The sequence below is a fragment of the Oncorhynchus gorbuscha genome, linkage group LG04, assembly GCF_021184085.1.
Source record: "Oncorhynchus gorbuscha isolate QuinsamMale2020 ecotype Even-year linkage group LG04, OgorEven_v1.0, whole genome shotgun sequence".
Classification (NCBI taxonomy): domain Eukaryota; kingdom Metazoa; phylum Chordata; class Actinopteri; order Salmoniformes; family Salmonidae; genus Oncorhynchus; species Oncorhynchus gorbuscha.
The window spans coordinates 11164808-11188291 of NC_060176.1; the positions used below are offsets into that span (position 1 = coordinate 11164808).

At 43.8% G+C, this 23484-nt stretch overlaps 1 long non-coding RNA gene across 1 annotated transcript; it reads right to left on the reverse strand.

Moving 5' to 3' along the window:
- Positions 1-19913: 19913 nt before the first annotated feature.
- On the reverse strand, positions 19914-21755 carry LOC124033648. The gene is made up of 3 exons (XR_006838426.1): positions 21734-21755; positions 20647-20737; positions 19914-19962 (listed from the first exon to the last, which is right to left on the reverse strand). It is a non-coding gene; the product is annotated as an uncharacterized LOC124033648 (long non-coding RNA).
- Between the last annotated feature and the right edge of the window lie 1729 nt (positions 21756-23484).

Sequence of the window (23484 nt, forward strand, 5' to 3'; positions counted from 1 at the left end):
ATGTGTGTGATGGGATGTATAGACGTTATGGACGGTATGTGGATAGAATATTTAGAATGTCTGTAGAATACGTAGGATAGAATAGTATATATACAGCAATAGTTGAATGAAATGGCATTAAGAATGCAATATATACTGTACATATGAAATTACTAAAACAGTATTTCAACATTATTAAAGTGACCAGTGTTCCATTATTAAAGTAATCAGTGATTCCATGTCTATGTGCATAGGTTAGCAGCCTCTAAGGTGTAGGGTTGACTAACCGAGTGGTACCCGGCAAGTGACAATGACTAATTTCAGGGAAGGGTACTGCATGGAGGCTGGCAAGTGATGGCTATTTAACAGTGTGATGGCCTTGAGATAGAAGCTGTTTTTCAGTCTCTCGGTCCCAGCTTTGATGCACCTGTACTGACCTTGCCTTCTGGATGATAGCAAGGTGAACAGGCTGTGGCTCGGGTGGTTGATGACCTTGACATCGGGTGCTCTAGGTGTCCTGACATCGGGTACTCTAGGTGTCCTGGAGGGCAGGCATTGTGTCCCCGGTGATGCATTGGGTGATGCATTGGGCAGACCATAGCACCCTCTGGAGAGCTCTGCGGGTGGTGCAGTTGCCGTACCAGGGAGTGATACAGCCCAACAGGATGCTCTCAATGGTGCATCTGTAAAAGTTTGTGTGGGTCTTAGGGACCAAGCCGGGGAACTTGGAGCTTTTCACCTTCTCCACTGCGGCCCCGTCGATGTGGATTGGGGCGTGTTCCCTCTGCTGTCGACATGTACAGTACCTTCAGAAAGTATCCACATCCATTGACTTTTTCCACATTTTGTTGTGTTACAGCCTGAATTTAAAATATTTTAATTGAGATGTTGTGTCACTGGCCTCGACACATTACCCCATGATGTCAAAGTGGAATTTTGGTTTTGGAAACTTTTACAAATTAATACAAATGAAAATCAGAAATCAGAAATCTTGAGTCAATAAGTATTCCATCCATTTGTTATGGCAAGCCTAAATGTGTTCAGGAGTAAAAATGTGCTTAACAAGTCACATAAGTTCCATGGACTCACTCTGTGTGCAATAGTACTGTTTAACATGATTTTTGACTACTTCATCTCTGGACCATACACTTAATTATCTGTAAGGTCTCTTAAGGTCTCTTAGTCAAGCAGTGAATTTCAAACAAAGATTAACAAAGACCAGGGAGGTTTTCCAATGCCTCACAAAGAAGGCATTAGGGGCATACTGCAACAACAACAAAAACTACATGGACAGTTTAAAGTACATAGGCCTCTTAGCATCTCGTGAGGCCTACCAGTTTCTGGATATAACCCCTGTCTGGCCTCTTGAGAATGACTCACTGACACTGCCTCTTTTTGGATTTTTTTACCCTGTTTTCTCCCCAATTTCGTGGTATCCATTTTCGTGGTATTAATTAGGGATTGGTATCAATCCCCAATTTTGTGGTAATTGTTTAGTAGCTACTATCTTGTCTCATCGCTACAACTCCCGCACGGTCTTGGGAGAGACGAAGGCTGAAAGCCATGCGTCCTCCGATACACAACCCAACCACTGCTTCTTAACACAGCGCGCATCCAACCCGGAAGCCAGCCGCACCAATGTGTCGGAGGAAACACCGTGCACCTGGCAACCCTGAGCCCAGTCCGCCACAGGAGTCGCTGGTGCGCGATGAGACAAGGATATCACTACCGGCCAACCCCTCCCTAACCCGGGCGACGCTAGGCCAATTGTGCGTTGCCCCACGGACCTGCAGCTGGCGCTGCAGTACAGCGCCCTTAACCACTGCGCCACCTGGGAAGCCCCTAACACTGCCACTTCTAGTCAGCAACAACGAAATCAGAAAACAAATTATAGATTTTAATGCTTTACTGTACTGACCTATTTAGCTTTAGTCCTCAATTGCATATCATTGTATTTTGGTGTAAAACACTGTCTCAGGCACTGCTCCAGAATCTCCCATAGGTGTTCAATTGGGTTGATATCTAGTCAATGAAATAGCCATGGCATATGGTTTACATCATTTTCATGCTCAGCCAACCAGATCAGTGACCACCCCATCCCAGTGGACCTGCCCAACATTTTTATATATGACCCTAAGCATGATGGGATGTTAACTGCTTAATTAACTCAGGAACCCCACCTGTGTGGAAGCACCTGCTTTAAAAATACTTTGTATCCCTCAAATGTTTCCTTTATTTTGGCAAATACCTGTACTTAAAACAGTACCTTCGTGTAGTGTTACCAAATTATCCAATTTTGAAAGTGAACAAAAAAAAGAAAAAATACGTTTTTAACTAGTTTTAAACTGTTATGGCCAGTGCCATCATGATGATGTCATGTCGATTGCATAATGACATGTCAGTATGGAGACAGCACAGCAAGGTTATGTATTTCTATATTTGATTTTATTTCTGTTTGTTTTGTACATCCATATTAGTTTATATTATGAAAATATATATATTTAATTTTGATATTATTTACGTTCAGTTTAGTGTTAAGAAGATAAAGCATTTGTGGGAGGCTAGAAAAAATATGGGTTGTAGAGTTTTTGTGTGTTTTTTGGAATGTCACAACTGGGGGGGCAGTAATATATATCATATTACTCCAGTGCTAGCCTCTCTACACTGGCTTCCTGTCAAAGCAAGGGCTGATTTCAAGGTTTTACTGCTAACCTACAAAGCATTACATGGGCTTGCTCCTACCTATCTCTCTGATTTGGTCCTGCCGTACATACCTACACGTACGCTACGGTCACAAGATGCAGGCCTCCTAACTGTCCCTAGAATTTCTAAGCAAACAGCTGGAGGCAGGGCTTTCTCCTATAGAGCTCCATTTTTATGGAACGGTCTGCCTACCCATGTCAGAGACGCAAACTCGGTCTCAACCTTTAAGTCTTTACTGAAGACTCATCTCTTCAGTGGGTCATATGATTGAGTGTAGTCTGGCCCAGGAGTGGGAAGGTGAACGGAAAGGCTCTGGAGCAACGAACCGCCCTTGCTGTCTCTGCCTGGCCGGTTCCCCTCTTTCCACTGGGATTCTCTGCCTCTAACCCTATTACAGGGGCTAAGTCACTGGCTTACTGGGGCTCTCTCATGCCGTCCCTGGAAGGGGTGCGTCACCTGAGTGGGTTGATTCACTGATGTGGTCATCCTGTCAGGGTTGGCGCCCCCCCTTGGGTTGTGCCATGGCGGAGATCTTTGTGGGCTATACTCAGCCTTGTCTCAGGATGGTAAGTTGGTGGTTGAAGATATCCCTCTAGTGGTGTGGGGGCTGTGCTTTGGCAAAGTGGGTGGGGTTATATCCTTCCTGTTTGGCCCTGTCCGGGGGTGTCCTCGGATGGGGCCACAGTGTCTCCTGACCCCTCCTGTCTCAGCCTCCAGTATTTATGCTGCAGTAGTTTATGTGTCGGGGGGCTCGGGTCAGTTTGTTATATCTGGAGTACTTCTCCTGTCCTATTTGGTGTCCTGTGTGAATCTAAGTGTGCATTCTCTAATTCTCTCCTTCTCTCTTTCTTTCTCTCTCTCGGAGGACCTGAGCCCTAGGACCATGCCCCAGGACTACCTGACATGATGACTCCTTGCTGTCCCCAGTCCACCTGGCCGTGCTGCTGCTCCAGTTTCAACTGACCTGAGCCCTAGGACCATGCCCCAGGACTACCTGACATGATGACTCCTTGCTGTCCCCAGTCCACCTGGCCGTGCTGCTGCTCCAGTTTCAACTGTTCTGCCTTATTATTATTTGACCATGCTGGTCATTTATGAACATTTTAACATCTTGGCCATGTTCTGTTATAATCTCCACCCAGCACAGCCAGAAGAGGACTGGCCACCCCACATATGCTCTCTCTAATTCTCTCTTTCTTTCTCTCTCTCAGAGGACATGAGCCCTAGGACCATGCCCCAGGACTACCTGACATGATGACTCCTTGCTGTCCCCAGTCCACCTGACCGTGCTGCTGCTCCAGTTTCAACTGTTCTGCCTTATTATTATACAACCATGCTGGTCATTTATGAACATTTGAACATCTTGGCCATGTTCTGTTATAATCTCCACCCGGCACAGCCAGAAGAGGACTGGCCACCCCACATAGCCTGGTTCCTCTCTAGGTTTCTTCCTAGGTTTTGGCCTTTCTAGGGAGTTTTTCCTAGCCACCGTGCTTCTACACCTGCATTGCTTGCTGTTTGGGGTTTTAGGCTGGGTTTCTGTACAGCACTTTGAGATATCAGCTGATGTACGAAGGGCTATATAAATCAATTTGATTTGATTTTGATTTGAAATTTGATTTATAAGGTGATGGGTCAGGTCATAGGTTAGCCCTTCTCATGACTCCAATTTTACATTGGTGTCACATATACTCCCTCTCTGGCCTCTAGGTCATCAGGCTGCTGAGTGTCCCGCACACCTGTCACCATCGTCTCGCGCACCTGCGCCTCATGACACTCACCTGGACTCCATCACCTCCTTGATTATCTTCCCTGTATCTGTCACTCCCCTTGGTTCTTTCCTCAGGTGTTATTGACTCTGTTTTCATGTTGGTGTGTTAAGTGTTCATTGTTTTATTTATTAAAACACTCACTCCCTGAACTTGTCATAACTAGGGGGCAGTAATATATAAGGTGATGAGTCAGGTCATAGGCTAGGTTTGCCCTTCTCATGACTCCAATTTTACATTTTTTGCAAAGCTGCAGAGAAGAAGCCATATTCTCAGACTGGCCAATAACAAGAAAAGATTAAGATGTGCAAAAGAACACAGACACTGGATGGAGGAACTCTGCCTAGAAGGCCAGCATCCCGGAGTCGCCCCCTCACTGTTGAAGTTGAGACTGGTGTTTTTGCGGGTACTATTTAATGAAGCTGCCAGTTGAGGACTTGTGAGGTGTCTGTTTCTCAAACTAGACACTCTAATGTATCCCGCACACCTGTCACTGTCGTCTCGCGCACCTGCGCCTCATGACATTCACCTGGACTCCATCACCTCCTTGATTATCTTGCCAATATCTGTCACTCCCTTTGGTTCTTTCCCCAGGTGTTATTGACTATTTTTTCTTGTTTGTGTGTTGCGTGATCATTGTTCCTTTTATTTATTAAATCACTCATTCGTTGAACTTGCTTAATGACTCTCAGCACACTAGTAACAATTGGAGTCATTCCATGTCCCGTTTTATTAGCTGAAGTTATTTGGTCTAGTATGAAACCCTCTATCTATAAATAATTTTATCCCTGATTGCAATATGGTTTTGGAAACCTTGAATACTCAACTTATCCAAAAATAACTTTACAAATACAAAAGATAAATGTACTATTTTTACCACAGATCTCCACTGAGGTGTTCTGTGTAACAGCTTCAAGCCAACGTTTTTTTTTGTTCCCTCCTGAGTTTCCATTAGTTCAGGAAGTGCAATGCAAAACACCTCAGTGGAAATCTGTGTCTTTTTTTGTATTTGTAAAATCATTTTGGGGTGATACGAAAATAGAATTCCAGAGGTTTCCGAAACTGTATTGTGATTATTAACAGTTACACAAAACATTGACCCCGCTGTTATTGTTCAAATGAGAACCAATGGCTGAATGGCCTTGGGTTCTCAAGAGCTAAAGTTAGGTTAGGTTTAAATTATGAAGTCAATCTCAATCTGACTTGGATTTAAAAGGAATAGTGTCCAGACTGGTGTAAAAAATATGGTGGAAGTAAATTCTTTCACCCATGTTTACACCAATCCAATGCTTTTCAAATTTAGTAGTACAAGTAAGCTATCTAGCCCCCCCCCCTTAGCTAGTGAAAGTGATACTTAAACTACACCTTTTTTTATCTCCTGGATGCATTTACCTGCCAGATTCAGCAGTTTGAAACCCTCCCAAATGCCTGAAAACCACATGAGACATTTGCCCAAAGTTTGGAAAAAAACACTAAAACCGACACATTACCAGTAATATGGACACATTACCAGTAATGTTTTGTTGGTGGTGAAAGCCAGCTGAGATGCCAGATGCCGTTCCTGACTAATAGAAACAGTTCTGACTGGAAATGAAACTTCGGAATTTCCTCAGCATCACATCCTGCTTTTGACAGTGCTACAATGGTCCTGTCCAAAGCAAACAGTGATGAAATATCGACAGAGATGGGTGTGTTTTCCCCGATCTTATCAGGGCATGTGTAACAGTATAGACTTAAGTACGTCCCCACGCGCCGACCTGGGCACGAACCAGGGACGCTCTGCACACGTCAAGAGTCACCCTCGAAGCATCGTTACCCATCGCTCCACAAAAATTGCAAGGGGAACCACTACTTCAAGGTCTCAGAGCAAGTGACGTCACCGATTGAAACGCCACTAGCGCGCACCACCGCTAACTTGCTAGCCATTTCACATCGGCTACACATGGATATTAAATGTATTTGTTTGAAATCTATCATTAGATTTTTTCATTTCAGAGAGACTATCATGATGTTGCAAAATGCCATATATCCACCTCACTCACAGAGAAAACAGTAGCACTGCAAGGTTTTACAGTCAAATGTGACAAATATATATATATTTGACCTGTACAAATGATACATTGGTGATCATAGATATAGAACCTTAGATGGGATGATGTCATAGACCCCCCCCCCCCTGTACACTAAGGGCAGGGTTGGAGAGTAACGGATTACATCTAACCCGTTACATGTAAAGGATTACAAAAAAACGGTACCTGTAAATCCATTTCGTTAGCAGCAAAAATATTGTAATCAGATTACAGATACTTTTGAAAAACTAGATTATTACTTCGAGGATTACTTTTAAATTCAGAATGGAGTTTTGCGAAAAATAAATCTTTGACACTTCGCTGTTTTCTCAGTGACATTAAAATCAGCCTTGAAAAAAGGTGCAAATTTAAGGTGGTTCCACACGAGCAAGTCTGACTACAAGTCAGAGACCAGTATGACGACACACCAAATGTGCTTGATGCATCGTGGGAAAAGAGCAGAAATAGGCTTTTTTAGGCTACAGTTTGAAGTGATTGTGTTAGCTGTGTTGTTGGCTAGCTCCTCTGAATATCCAGTGCCCTGAAGAGAGAGCTATGCCAGGGGAAATTGCGCATCATTTGCTTGTTGTTATGGATGTATCCAAATAAATGTCACTAGAAAACAGCTTAAACAAACGCAAATGCAGCTAATTTGCTTTTATTCTGGCTGCACTGTTTGATGTGACTGTAAATTAGCTAGCTAGAAAGCAAGGGATAAGAATGTTGCCAGTTCATACTAAATGTTCCATTTCCATACTAACGACTAGGTCCATCTATAGATACAAAAAAAAGACAACAACAGAGTCGTGTCACTGGCAACCGAACCCATAGAACGAACGACCAGGCAGCTTGGGGAGCAACCTTAGATTTGTGTTGGGATATGTAATTTTCATATGTGTAAACATACTGAATTATAATTGGATGCATTTTACCGCCGTATCATACTGTGCTATGATTGGTTAAGACCACCCAGATGGTTAGGTCATGGTCAGTTGATCATGGTTGGAGATACATGAACATGCAAGTTGTAGCTAACTAATAAAGAGATACATTAGGAAATATCCTGTAGTACTGCATTATATTATGTTGTACAAAGCGTGCAAAATAAGACATGGTGTCAGAGTAAAAGGTCTTAAAGCATGTTTAGACATGGACCTCATCAAGCTAGTTTTATCAGTGACAGCACCAGTAGAGACAGACAATGTACTGGAGGAGTTTGCTGATGTTTTTACAGGAATAGGATTATTCCCATGATAATGTACCATTCACTTTGACCCAGACGCAACCCCTGTGGTCTACCCACCGAAAAGATTCCCCTTGCTCTCCGTGCCCTTGCATCTGAAGAAAGAGTTGGAGAGCATGGAGCTATCTGACATAGTCACCAAGGTTACAGAACCGACTGACTGGGTAAACGCGTTAGTGGTGGTGGAGAAACCACGCACAGGCAAGCCACGAGTATGTCTCGACCCAAGAGACTTGAACAAGGCTATCAAACGCCCCCATTATCCTTTACCGACGCTATATGGCATCACACACAAGCTAGCGGGAGCACACTACTTCAGTGTTATGGACGCTAGATCAGGCTACTGGGCTTTCAAGCTCACAGAAGAGTCATCTAAGATCACAACATTCAACACACCGTTTGGATGGCATAGTCTGTCACGCTGCGCCGACCTTGGTGGAGAGTCAGGAGCAGTTTGGCTGAGTCAGGACCACTGCTTGGGCCTTGAAACACTCGTTCGAATTCCTCAGCAAAGGCAGAGTAGCTGGCACAGAAGGAACTATGGGCATCCCACACAGCAGTGGCCCAGGCCAGGGCTTTCTCGGACAGCAGAGAAAGGTGATGATATATGCGATCTTAGACCGGGAACAACGAGGGTTGCAGCTCGAAGGAGAGAGAACATTGGGTGAGAAACCCTTTACAAGCACTTGGATCACCTGAGAACCGTTGGGGAGGTGGAAGACGAGGTTCAGCCAGGGTGTTAACTGCCATGGGTACGTGAATCTGAGGTACTGGGACGGGAACTGTTGCCGGGGTAAGTCGATCAGATATCTGCTTTATGGAAGTCAGCATCTCCGACAGAAGATGAGAATGTCTAGCCATTAAGGCCTCTTGCTGAACCAGGGCGGCTTCGTGGCGTTGGACAGTCTCCTGGTGGTGGGACAGCATGGCAACAAGGTCCTGGGAACTGGCTGCCTCTGGGTTCATTTTTGGCTCTGTGTTTCTGTCAGGACCCGGTTACGAACCCGGGTCTCCGGAGTGAGAAACAGTCACTTAACCAACTGAGCCACGAATAGTCGGCAGAACCCAGAAGATGAGGCAGACACAGCAGTACTTGAGACGGTGTATTTAATGAAGTAAAAAGTGAAGTACTTCAGGAAAACATGTAACTCCACAACCTCAAAAGGAATTCCACAAGAACAAAGGTAATCCTCCAAGACAAAAAAAGGTAAATCCACAAGGTGGTAGGTATAGCATAAAAAGCCTCAAAAGACACTCAAAAATAAATAAACAAGAACAAAAAACAGAATTCCACAAGAGAGTCCACCGGGATCAACAATAGTTCACAGAATACTAGGGCTGGGTGCTAACATACAAACACAGAGCAAATAACTGAGGAAAACTAAGGGTTTAAATACAATCAGGGGAAACGAGGCACAGGTGCAAATAATAATGGGGATCAAGGGAAAACAAAAGGTCAAAAAGCACAATGGGGGCATCTAGTGACCAAAAACCGGAACAACCCTGGCCAAATCCTGACAGGAATCAAGCCAGATCCACAGAAGATCTCAGCCATAAAGGAAATGGAGCCACCAAAGGACCGTGCAGAGCTGGAAACAGTGCTTGGCATGGTCAACTACTTAGCCAAGTTCACACCCAGCCTCTCCAATGCTAATGCACCCCTGCGTCAACTGCTAAAGAGGTCCAGTGGGTTTCTCTGGAACAAGCAACACAATATTGCTTTCCAGAATGTGAAAGACTTGATCACGAGAGAACCAGGACCAATCCTTACCAACTACGACCCCAACAAAGAGCTCAGACTCCAAGTGGACATGTTGAAGTATGGACTAGATGCAGTGCTACTGCAAGAAGGAAAGCCCATCGGCTACGCTTCCAAATCTCTCACGGACTGTGAAATCAACTACGCTCAAATCGAAAAGGATCTCTACGCCATTCTGTTTGGATGTAAACGTTTCCATCAGTACGTATATGGACGACAAGTCATTGTGGAATCCGACCACAAACCCCTTGAGTCAATCATGAGGACACCACAAGCTGCAGCCCCGCCAAGGCTACAGAGAATGATCCTTCAACTACAGAAATACGACTTCACAATCACTCACCGTCCAGGTTAAAGACCTCCCTGTCGCCGACACACTCTCCAGGAAGTGTCTTACCTATAAGGACAGCAGCCTCAGTGAAGGCATGGACATGCAAGTGCACACTGTGTACTGCAACTTACCAGTTAGTGACACAAAACTGAAGGAGATCCAAGCAGAAACAGAAAAAGACTCACAACTCGCACAGCTGAGGAAAGTCATACAGGATGGATGGCCTGAGGAGAGGAGAAAATGCCCTCAGAGCATCTCAGAATTCTGGAACCATCGTGATGAACTATCACAGATCAATGGAATAATTTTCAAAGGAGAGAAAATCATTATTCCTACCAGTCTCAGAGAAGAGATTTTGACAAAGAGCCATGCCGGAGACATGGGCATGGAAAAGTGCAAACGGAGAGCATGGGACATTTTGTATTGGCCCGGAATGTGCAAACAAATAGAGGACATTGTTGGTAAATGTGCCATATGTCTTGAACAACGCCCCTCAAACACTAAAGAGACAATGTTACCTCACTGTATCCCAGACTGACCCTGGCAGGTCGTGGCAACCGATCTGTTCACCTGAAACAACGAGGACTACATCGTAACAGTGGACTACTACAGCAGATACTTCGAACTCGACAAGCTTCACAGCACCACATCTGCAGCTGTGATACACAATCTGAAAGCAGCCTTTGCCAGGCATGATTTTGTAGAGACTTTAATATCTGACAATGGGCCCTGTTACAAAATCAAATGAGTTTGAATCCTTCACAAAAGCATGGAAGTTCACATGTCACCACAAGCCCACATTACCCTCAAAGTAATGGCCTTGCTGAAAAATCTGTGCAGATTGCTAAATCACTCATGGATAAAGCAAAAGCAGACAAGAGAGACCCCTACCTCAGTCTCCTTGAATACCGCAACACTCCAGTTGACAACTTCAAATCACCAGGCCAGCTGTTGATGAGCAGCAGACTTCGCTCAATCCTTCCCAGCACCAACCAGCAGCTGCAACCTGAGGTCAGCTACAAGGAAATGCATGAAAAACGTGCACAGAGACAACAACAACCATAGCGATACTATGACAGGTCAGCTAGACCACTGCCACCACTGATCGACGGAGAGTCAGTTAGAATCCAGGAGCATGGCCTCTGGAAGCCAGCAGTCGTCATCCAGCCAGCTGACACTGAACGTTCACACCGCGCCGCAGAAGGAGCAGTGTACCGCCACAATCATCGTCACCTACTGAACACAAAAGAACAACACACCGATGAGATAAACTTTTCCCCTGAAAGAGAGCGTGATGGACTAAACACACACACAGCACAACATACACCATACATACCTGCAACATCACAAGAACTGTTGACTGACACAGAAGCATGCTCAGCATCATATCGCACAAGGTCAGGAAGAGAGGTCAAGCCCAGAGCTGACCTAGACCTGTGAAATGTCAAAGGGTGTAGGCGGATCGCTGCCCTAAAAGAGTTTGACTGTAAACTTGTTTTTGAAAGTTAACTTTGAAATACTTTGGTATTGTATTTGTTTGAAATGTTGAGATGTAATTTCTACTATGAAAGCTGAGTTGATGAGAATCCCTTGTTTGAAAAGTAACAGTATGTTGGATCATTGTTCAGAGTCTATGTTGATTCAGTTGGTGTAGTATGCAATATAAATGGTTACTTACCTTGAGTTCAAACTGCAGAGCATGTTTTCAAAAGAAACGCTTAGAATATGTAAACATGTTGTTGTTTTAAAAGAAGGGGGATGTAATATTCATATGTGTAAACATACTGAATTATAATTGGATGCATTTTACCGCCGTATCATACTGTGCTATGATTGGTTAAGACCACCCAGCTAGCTAATAAAAGAGCTATGTTAAGAAATATCCTGTAGTACTGCATTTTATTATTTTGTACAAAGTGTGCAAAAGAAGACAGGATATATCTCGTGAAGGATTTAATAGTAAGAAAAATGTCATCAAAATGACATTTTTATTAAAATATGTTGAATATGTTGGTAACCCATTGAATAAAATTGACAATCCCTCAAAGCTGTTGGTTAGAGGATATATTGGCACGGTTTGAAATATTGGCACGGTAGAAATATAAATAATTGTGTGCAAATGAGCAAAATAAATAAATACAGTAGGGGAAGAGGTAGTTGTTTGGGATAAATTATAGATGGGCTATGTACAGGTACAGTAATCTGTGGGCTGCTCTGACAGCTGGTGCTTAAAGCTAGTGAGGGAGATAAGTGTTTCCAGTTTCAGAGAGTTTTGCAGTTCGTTCCAGTCATTGGCAGCAGAGAACTGGAAGGAGAGGCAGCCAAAGGAGGAATTGGTTTTGGGGGTGACCAGAGAGATATACCTGCTGGAGCGCGTGCTACAGGTGGGTGCTGCTATGGTGGCCAGTGAGCTGAGATAAGGGGGGACTTTACCTAGCAGGGTCTTGTAGATGACCTGGAGCCAGTGGGTTTGGCAACGAGTATGAAGCGAGGGCCAGCCAACGAGAGTGTACAGGTCACATTGGTGGGTAGTATATGGGGCTTTGGTGACAAAACGGATGGCACTGTGATAGACTGCATCCAATTTATTGAGTAGGGTATTGGAGGCTATTTTGTAAATGACATCGCCGAAGTCGAGGATTGGTAGGATGGTCAGTTTTACGAGGGTATATTTGGCAGCATGAGTGAAGGATGCTTTGTTGTGAAATAGGAAGTAAATTCTAGATTTAACTTTGGACTGGAGATGTTTGATGTGAGTCTGGAAGGAGATTTTACAGTCTAACCCGACACCTAGGTATTTGTAGTTGTCCACATATTCTAAGTCAGAACCGTCCAGAGTAGTGATGCTGGAAGGGCGGGCAGGTGCAGGCAGCAATCAGTTGAAGAGCATGCATTTAGTTTTACTTGTATTTTAGAGCAGTTGGAGCCCATGGAAGGAGAGTTGTATGGCATTAAATCTCGTCTGGAGGGTTGTTAACATAGTGTCCAAAGAAGGGCCCGAAGTATACAGAATGGTGTCGTCTGCGTAGAGATGGACAGAGACTCACCAGTAGCAAGAGCGACATCATTGATGTATACAGAGAAGAGAGTCGGCCCAAGAATTGAACCCTGTGGCACCCCCATAGAGACTGCCAGAGGCCCGGACAATAGGCCCTCCAATTTGACACACTGAACTCTGTCTGCAAAGTAGTTGGTGAACTAGGCAAGGCAGTCATCAGAAAAACCGTGCAACATATTCCTGTGCAATGTAACAGGAATATTTAGACTTATGGATGCCACCCGTTAGATAAAATACAGAACGGTTCCGTATTTCACCTGAAGAATAAACGTCTTGTTTTCGAGATGATAGTTTCCGGGTTCGACAATATTAATGACCTACGGCTCGTATTTCTGTGTGATATCATGTTACAACTAAGTCTATGATTTGATAGAGCAGTCTGACTGAGCGATGGTAGGCAGCAGCAGGCTCGTAAGGATTCATTCAAACAGCACTTTCGTACGTTTTGCCAGCAGTTCTGCTGTTTATGACTTCAAGCCTAACAACCTCCGAGATTAGGCTGGTGTAACCGATGTGAAATGGCTAGCTAGTTAGTGGGGTGCGCGCTAATAGCGTTTCAAATGTCACTCGCTCTGAGACTTGGAGTGGTTGTTCCCCTTGCTCTGCTGCAGCTTTTGTGGTGCGATGGGTAACGCTGCTTCAAGGGTGGCTGTTGTCGATGTGTTCTTGGTTCCAGCCCAGGTAGGAGCGAGAAGAGGGACGGAAGCTATACTGTTACGCTGGCAATACTAAAGTGCCTATAAGAACATCCAATAGTCAAAGGTATATGAAATACAAATCGTATAGAGAGAAATTGTCCTATAATTCTATAATTCCTATAATAACTACAACCTAAATCTTCTTACCTGTGAATATTGAAGACTCCTGTTAAAAGGAACCACCAGCTTTCATATGTTCTCATGTTCTGAGCAAGGAACTTAAACATTAGCTTTTTACATGGCACATATTGCACTTTTACTTTGTTCTCCAACACTTAGTTTTTGCATTATTTAAACCAAATTGAACATGTTTCATTTTATTTGAGGCTAAATTGATTTTATTGATGTATTATATTAAGTTAAAATAAGTGTTCATTCAGTATTGTTGTTATTGTCATTATCACAAATACATTTTTTTAATCGGCCGATTGATCGGTATCAGCTTTTTTTGGTCCTCCAATAATTGGCATCGGCGTTGATAAATCACAATCGGTCGACCTCTAATCTGCGTAATCTGACTACCTCCATATTGAATGAGCCACTGGTACTTCCTGCTTTAGTTTTTGTTTGTAAGCAGGAATCAGGAGGGAAAATGATGGTCAGAGTTGCCAAATGGAGGGCGAGGGAGAGCTTTGTATGCATTTTTGTGTTTGGAGTAAAGGTAGTCTAGAGTTTCTTTCCTCTCTTCTTGCACATGTACAGTGCCTTGCGAAAGTATTCGGCCCCCTTGAACTTTGTGACCTTTTGCCACATTTCAGGCTTCAAACATAAAGATATAAAACTGTATTTCTTTGTGAAGAATCAACAACAAGTGGGTCACAATCATGAAATGGAACGACATTTATTGGATATTTCAAACTTTTTTGACAAATCAAAAACTGAAAAATTGGGCGTGCAAAATTATTCAGCCTCTTTACTTTCAGTTCAGCAAACTCTCTCCAGAAGTTCATTGAGGATCTCTGAATGATCCAATGTTGACCTAAATGACTAATGATGATAAATACAATCCACCTGTGTGTAATCAAGTCTCCGTATAAATCCACCTGCACTGTGATAGTCTCAGAGGTCCGTTAAAAGCGCAGAGAGCATCATGAAGAACAAGGAACACACCAGGCAGGTCCGAGATACTGTTGTGAAGAAGTTTAAAGCCGGATTTGGATACAAAAAGGTTTCCCAAGCTTTAAACATCCCAAGGAGCACTGTGCAAGCGATAATATTGAAATGGAAGGAGTATCAGACCACTGCAAATCTACCAAGACCTGGCCTTCCCTCTAAACTTTCAGCTCATACAGGGAGAAGACTGATCAGAGATGCAGCCAAGAGGCCCATGATCACTCTGGATGAACTGCAGAGATCTACAGCTGAGGTGGGAGACTCTGTCCATAGGATATATTGCACAAATCTGGCCTTTGTGCAAGAGTGGCAAGAAGAAAGCCATTTCTTAAAGATATCTATAAAAAGTGTCGTTTAAAGTTTGCCACAAGCCACCTGGGAGACACACCAAACATGTGGAAGAAGGTGCTCTGGTCAGATGAAACCAAAATTGAACTTTTTGGCAACAATGCAAAACGTTATGTTTGGCGTAAAAGCAACACAGCTCATCACCCTGAACACACCATCCCCACTGTCAAACATGGTGGTGGCAGCATCATGGTTTGGGCCTGCTTTTCTTCAGCAGGGACAGGGAAGATGGTTAAAATTTATGGGAAGATGGATGGAGCCAAATACAGGACCATTCTGGAAGACAACCTGATGGAGTCTGCAAAAGACCTGAGACTGGGACATAGATGTGTCTTCCAACAAGACAATGATCCAAAACATAAAGCAAAATCTACAATGGAATGGTTCAAAAATAAACATATCCAGGTGTTAGAATGGCCAAGTCAAAGTCCAGACCTGAATCCAATCGAGAATCTGTGGAAAGAACTGAAAACTGCTGTTCACAAATGCTCTCCATCCAACCTCACTGAGCTCGAGCTGTTTTGCAAGGAGGAATGGGAAACAATTTCAGTCTCTCGATGTGCAAAACTGATAGAGACATACCCCAAGCGACTTACAGCGGTAATCACAGCAAAAGGTGGCGCTACAAAGTATTAACTTAAGGGGGCTGAATAATTTTGCACACCCAATTTTTCAGTTTTTGATTTGTTAAAAAAGTTTGAAATATCCAATAAATGTCGTTCCACTTCATGATTGTGTCCCACTTGTTGTTGATTCTTCACAAAAAAATACAATTTTATAACTTTATGTTTGAAGCCTGAAATGTGGCAAAAGGTCGCAAAGTTCAAGGGGGCCCGAATACTTTCGCAAGGCACTGTAAAAGGTAAAACAGATTTGAGTTTCTCTGTATTAAAGTCCTTGGCCACTAGGGGCACCGCCTCTGGATGAGCATTTTCTTGTTTGCTTATAGCTTTATAGAGCTTGTTGAGTGCGGTTTTAGTGCCAGCATTGGTTTGTGGTGGAAAATAGACAGTTGCGAAAAATATAGATGAACACTCTCTTGGTAAATAGTGTACTCTACAGCTTATCAAGAGATACTGTACTTCAGGCAAGCAAAACCTCGAGACTTCCTTAATATTTGAATTTGCGCACCTGCTGTTATTGACAAATAGACACAGACCTCCACCCCTTGTCTTAACGGAGGAAGCTGTTCTGTCTTGCCGATGCACGGAAAAACCACACAGCTGTATACACACTCATACCTGTATACACACACAACTGTCCTTACCATGCACTTGTAAGCTGCATTGCTGTACAGAGATGTTCTTACCGTCTCCCGGGTGAGCTGCATTGCTGTATGGGACCTCAACTCCACTGGGCCCCCAGGGTCCCCAACTGCAGCCTGGGACATCAGCTACCTCTGATCCTCTACATGTGTCATAACACACAAAACATCATCAATATCATCAGTGTGACATCATTAACCAGGGACAGAGAAGCAGGAATGCCTCAGGAGTAGTTGGCAAACAAAATTAAATGTGGGGAGTATGTGGGGAGAATAACTATTTTACATTGATACAATAACAATGCTGGTTGTTACGGGTTCTAACTGATCAGATCTCTGTGATCTGTTTGTGTTTGTTTGGCTGACAAGATATTGGTTAGTCATGAAACATTGACTGGGAACAGGGGAACATACAACCTCCTCTCTCCTTCTTCTACCCATCTCTCACCTATCCGCCCTGCATCCTGTAACTGCATCTATAGCATCTCCATGGGAGTGGTGATGATGACCTGCACCAAGAGATGGAGAGATGGAGAGACAAAGAGATGGAGACACAGAGAGATGGAGAGACAGAGAGATGGCGACACAGAGAGATGGAGAGACAGAGAGATGGAGAGACAGAGAGATGGAGAGACAGAGAGATATTTCCCTCAGATTACAGAGATCCACAAATAGTTCGAAAACAAATCCAATTTGAAAAACTCCCATATCTGCTGGGTGAAATTCCACAGTGTGCCATCACAGCAGTAAGATTTGTGACCTGTTGCCACGAGAAAAGGGCAACTAGTGAAGAACACACACCATTGTAAATACAACCCATATTTATGCTTATTTATTTTATCTTGTGTTTTTAACCATTTGTACATTGTTAAAACACTGTATATATATAATATGACATTTGTAACGTCTTTATTGTTTTGAAACTTCTGTATGTGTAATGTCTACCGTTAATTTTGATTGTTTATTTCACTTTATATATTCACTTTATATATTATCTACCTCACTTGCTTTGGCAATATTAACACATGTTTCCCATGCCAATAAAGCCATTTAATTGAATTGAATTGAGATGGAGAGACAGAGAGATGGAGAGACAAAGAGATGGAGAGACAAAGAGATGGAGAGACAAAGAGATGGAGACACAGAGAGATGGAGACACAGAGAGATGGACACACAGAGAGATGGAGAGACAGAGAGATGGAGAGACAGAGAGATGGAGAGACAAAGAGATGGAAAGACAAAGAGATGGAGAGACAAAGAGATGGAGAGACAAAGAGATGGAGACACATAGAGATGGAGACACAGAGAGATGGAGACACAGAGAGATGGAGACACAGAGAGATGGAGAGACAGAGAGATGGAGACACAGAGAGATGGAGAGACAAAGAGATGGAGAGACAAAGAGATGGAGAGACAAAGAGATGGAGAGACAAAGAGATAGAGAGACAAAGAGATGGAGACACAGAGAGATGGAGACAGAGAGATGGATAGACAAAGAGATGGAGAGACAGAGAGATGGAGAGACAAAGAGATGGAGAGACAAAGAGATGGATAGACAAAGAGATGGAGACACAGAGATGGAGAGACAGAGAGATGGAGAGACAGAGAGATGGAGACACAGAGAGATGGAGAGACAAAGAGATGGAGAGACAGAGAGATGGAGAGACAAAGAGATGGAGAGACAAAGAGATGGATAGACAAAGAGATGGAGAGACAGAGAGATGGAGAGACAAAGAGATGGAGAGACAAAGAGATGGATAGACAAAGAGATGGAGACACAGAGATGGAGAGACAGAGAGATGGAGAGAAAGAGATGGAGAGACAGAGATGGAGAGACAGAGAGATGGAGAGACAGAGATGGAGAGACAGAGAGATGGAGAGACAAAGAGATGGAGAGACAAAGAGATGGAGAGACAGAGAGATGGAGAGACAAAGAGATGGAGAGACAAAGAGATGGATAGACAAAGAGATGGATAGACAAAGAGATGGAGACACAGAGAGGGAGAGACAGAGAGATGGAGAGAAAGAGATGGAGAGACAGAGATGGAGAGACAGAGATGGAGAGACAAAGAGATGGAGAGACAGAGAGATGGAGAGACAAAGAGATGGAGAGACAAAGAGATGGATAGACAAAGAGATGGAGACACAGAGAGGGAGAGACAGAGAGATGGAGAGAAAGAGATGGAGAGACAAAGAGATGGAGACACAGAGAGGGAGAGACAGAGAGATGGAGAGAAAGAGATGGAGAGACAGAGATGGAGAGACAGAGAGATGGAGAGACAGAGATGGAGAGACAGAGAGATGGAGAGACAGAGATGGAGAGACAGAGATGGAGAGAGATGGAGAGACAGAGAGATGGAGAGAGAGAGATGGAGAGACAGAGATGGAGAGACAAAGAGATGGATAGACAAAGAGATGGATAGACAAAGAGATGGAGACACAGAGAGGGAGAGACAGAGAGATGGAGAGAAAGAGATGGAGAGACAGAGAGATGGAGAGACAGAGAGATGGAGAGACAAAGAGATGGAGAGACAAAGAGATGGAGAGACAGAGAGATGGAGAGAAAGAGATGGAGAGACAAAGAGATGGAGACACAGAGAGGGAGAGACAGAGATATGGAGAGAAAGAGATGGAGAGACAGAGAGATGGAGAGACAAAGAGATGGAGACACAGAGATGGAGAGACAGAGATGGAGAGACAGAGAGATGGAGAGACAAAGAGATGGATAGACAAAGAGATGGAGACACAGAGAGGGAGAGACAGAGAGATGGAGAGAAAGAGATGGAGAGACAAAGAGATGGAGACACAGAGAGGGAGAGACAGAGAGATGGAGAGAAAGAGATGGAGAGACAGAGATGGAGAGACAGAGAGATGGAGAGACAAAGAGATGGAGACACAGAGATGGAGAGACAGAGAGATGGAGAGACAGAGATGGAGACACAGAGAGATGGAGAGACAGAGAGATGGAGAGAGAGAGATGGAGAGACAGAGATGGAGAGACAAAGAGATGGATAGACAAAGAGATGGATAGACAAAGAGATGGAGACACAGAGAGGGAGAGACAGAGAGATGGAGAGAAAGAGATGGAGAGACAGAGATGGAGAGACAGAGATGGAGAGACAAAGAGATGGAGAGACAGAGAGATGGAGAGACAAAGAGATGGAGAGACAAAGAGATGGATAGACAAAGAGATGGAGACACAGAGAGGGAGAGACAGAGAGATGGAGAGAAAGAGATGGAGAGACAGAGATGGAGAGACAGAGAGATGGAGAGACAAAGAGATGGAGACACAGAGATGGAGAGACAGAGAGATGGAGAGACAGAGATGGAGACACAGAGAGATGGAGAGACAGAGAGATGGAGAGAGAGAGATGGAGAGACAAAGAGATGGAAACACAGAGAGATGGAGAGACAGAGAGATGGAGACACAGAGAGATGGAGAGACAGTGTGACTGTGTTTCAGAAGAGTTCAAATACCCAGGCAGACACACAACTATTGTGCATAATTACTGTTGAGCCACAAGATGGTAGTAGAAAGCTGTCTGAGGCTGATACCCAAACTGATCTTACCTGACATTTACCAGCACCACAACCCGCCAGCATCTCCCTCAGCAGGCTAAGCTTCTGACTGAGAGAGAGAACAAATGTCATAATTATTTTGGTTCAATGACTTTGCTCATTTCCCTGGATGTTCTGGTGTTATCTTAAGTGATTTCCCTACATTAAACAAAAGGCATACAACATAAAACTCTCTGTTTCTATACACATAGGCCATGACCATAAACACACATAAAACAATACACATACCATTAGTGATACACATAAAGAAACATGCATAGACAAGCACAAACACACACACACAAGCACTCACACAGTCTTAGAAACATGTTAATAATTCACCAGTTCACTAGCACAGGTCACTCAATAATTTATCAGCCATGTTGTTACTCCCCATGGAAATGTTGAGGGATGCTAAAGATAGCCCAGGGTTGTCATGCGGATAATGCTGCAGGGGCCTGTGGGATTGGTCCGATCATCCATGCTGTGTGTTTACAAAATATTTATACCTCTAACGTATTACCACTAGATCCCAGCACATAGTGAGATATTATTACAATCCTATTTGTGATATGTATATCAAATCCAAACAAGAAGTTAGTTAAAGCTGATATAGTATATAATACATCTTTCAAGTACATCTGTTCAAAGTGATCAGAGTGGGCAAGAGGTTGGTGTACCAGTCAGTTACGACTGGTGTAGGATTGTATTTGACAGGTAGGTGTTTGAAAGACGCCTCTGAGCACTTACTCACCCATCCTTGGACAGGTGCTGTCTAAAGAAGTCATTGGCAGCTAGTTTGATGGCCTTCTCTGGAGTGACCAGAGTCAGGTTCACAGCAGCACCTAATGGTTAAAGTAATAGAGATACACAGAGTCATGAACAAAGAACATGCTCAAACATGTGTGCACACACGCACACACACACACACACACACACACGCATGCATGCACGCACACACACGCACGCACGCTGTCGTGGAAATTTCCTCTATTTACCAAATCATGGGAGCAAACCACACACACAAGTCAGAGTTAGTTATCAAAGTCCATCTTTAATTATATGAGCTCTATCACAATCCTGTGACTCTCAGGTAATTCAGTGTCTCTCTGAGAGCCCCCTTCTGCATTCCAACTGCGATCCTTTAATAGCAAAGAACACACATAGTCAGACAGCATAGACATCATAAATCGTTCAGCTTTGTCTCCTTACTCAAACCCCAGAGAACCACAAACCAATCCTCCACATCAACAGGCATATATCAAATCCATCCTATCTTGACAAGATCACAGAGACACACTGACTGGCACACAGACATTGTGGAGCCAAGAGATACACGCTTGATGACACTTTGACCTCTCCCCTCTCTGCGGCCCATGCAACTTAGTCTTGACATAGGACAGATACTGCAACCCTGCCACAGTATTATACAAAAATACCATTCTGATGAGAAGTAACTTACAAACATATGATGAATATAAAACATCATACCGATGTTACCAACAAATTCTGATTATTTCCACAATGCACGCACGCACGCACGCACGCACACACGCACACACACACACACACACACACACACACACACACACACACACACACACACGCACGCACGCACGCACGCACGCACGCACGCACGCACGCACGCACGCACGCACGCACGCACGCACGCACGCACACACACACACACACACACACACACACACACACACACACACACACACACACACGCACGCACGCACGCACGCACACGCACGCACACGCGCACACGCGCACAAGCACACGCGCACCCGCGCACACACGCACGCACACACACACACACACACACAATTTTGTCCTACCTCTGTACATGCCAAAGTACCCTTCTTATTGGATGGTCTTGATAAGGCAATCTGACCTGTGTTGTGAACACAAAGGATTACTGTGCAAAGACCTCAGAGAATCAACCAGAGGTAAGCAGATACTACAAGCAAACTCCCAGTTTGTTTTATCATTTCTAAATGAGAATGGTTAAATGTGTGTGTTGAACAACATTGTACATACATGCTGGTGTAGAGACGGGAACCATTTTGCTGGTTCTGGAGACGGGTCTTGGCTAGGTCAATAGGAAATACACATGTCACACCAATCAGTCCAGCAATTCCCCCGTTGATCAATTTGGCAGGTAAACTGAGAGGGAGAGAAAGAGAGAAGGGTGAGAAGGGATCAAAAAGGTGACTATGACCAATCAATAAAAAAAGTTAAAAACAAGAATGAGAGAGCTGGAAAATGGTGGAGGAATTAGCTTTTAGAAACATCTGTGTGTGGAGAGTACTTGGCTTATCCCTGGGCATAGTAGCATTTACCTCAATGTCGTGTTGGCTGGCTACCTGAAATGAAGAGTGTTCATTCATTGAGCCATGCTTTCAGAAGAATATGACTGTACAGCCACCCTCCTTCTGGACCAATCACATCAATCCTTCCCCTCCACTCCTCTCTCAACCCTAATTCTATCCATTACATTACATTTAAGTCATTTAGCAGACGCTCTTATCCAGAGCGACTTACAAATTGGTGCATTCACCTTATGACATCCTATCCCAAACTCTGCTATTTCCTCTACTCCTACTCGTCCCAGATCTCTCCTGATTTGTGTGTGTGTGCATTGTATTTGAATGGAGCAAGAGAAAGCAGAGAAAGAGAGAGGGAGATGGGACATCCAATACTGTGATTAGAAATTTGGGTGTATATCTGTTTGAGGTCTATTCTGTCGCCGCACAGCACTCCTTCTCTCTTTGCAGGCATGTAACAATATATCTTTGACAGAATATTTCACTTTGTTGTCTTTATAAAAGGATCTACTGTGTGCGCGTGCGTGTGCGCGTGTGTGTGTGTTTGTGTGTGTGTGTGTGTGTGTGGGGGGGGGTATAGTGTTATACTTCCACATAACACTATACCCATTCCACCACCTACCTGCCTTGCACATTCAGATTTGAGTGTTATGATTGTCAGGTAAACCTGACTTAACATAATTCACCCCCGTTAACCACACATCATTGCTCACCCGGTGAACCTTCCACATAAATGTATACACATTACATTACATTACATTTAAGTCATTTAGCAGACGCTCTTTTCCAGAGCGACTTACAAATTGGTGCATTCACCTTATGACATCCAGTGGAACAGATTGGGTGTTCAATACATGATGCTTGTGTTTTCCTTGCTGCATTTCAGGGCTCATCACATCGATGCTGAGTGCAACTGCTGAGGCTACTTATTTCCACTTGGTGAAGCAGAACCCTGTTGCTACCCATTTCACATCTCAGGTAAAGTTAATAATGATATAGCAAAATCTATTGCTATTGCTATTGACCTCACTCACTCACTCACTCACTCTGGTCAGTTAAACCAGCATCTATTGGTTAGTGAGAAGGGGAGGACACGGTGTGTGTTGTGTTGTAGAGAGGGAGCTTAGGGATGAGCATGGGGATGGGCAGAGAAAAATAATTGTTGTTGCACCCTCAAAGTTCACATCACCTCGTCATCTGAATTAATCTTAGCCTCTTGTCTCCTATGTTTTTCAGCTTCTTCTATGTCTCCTATGTTTTTC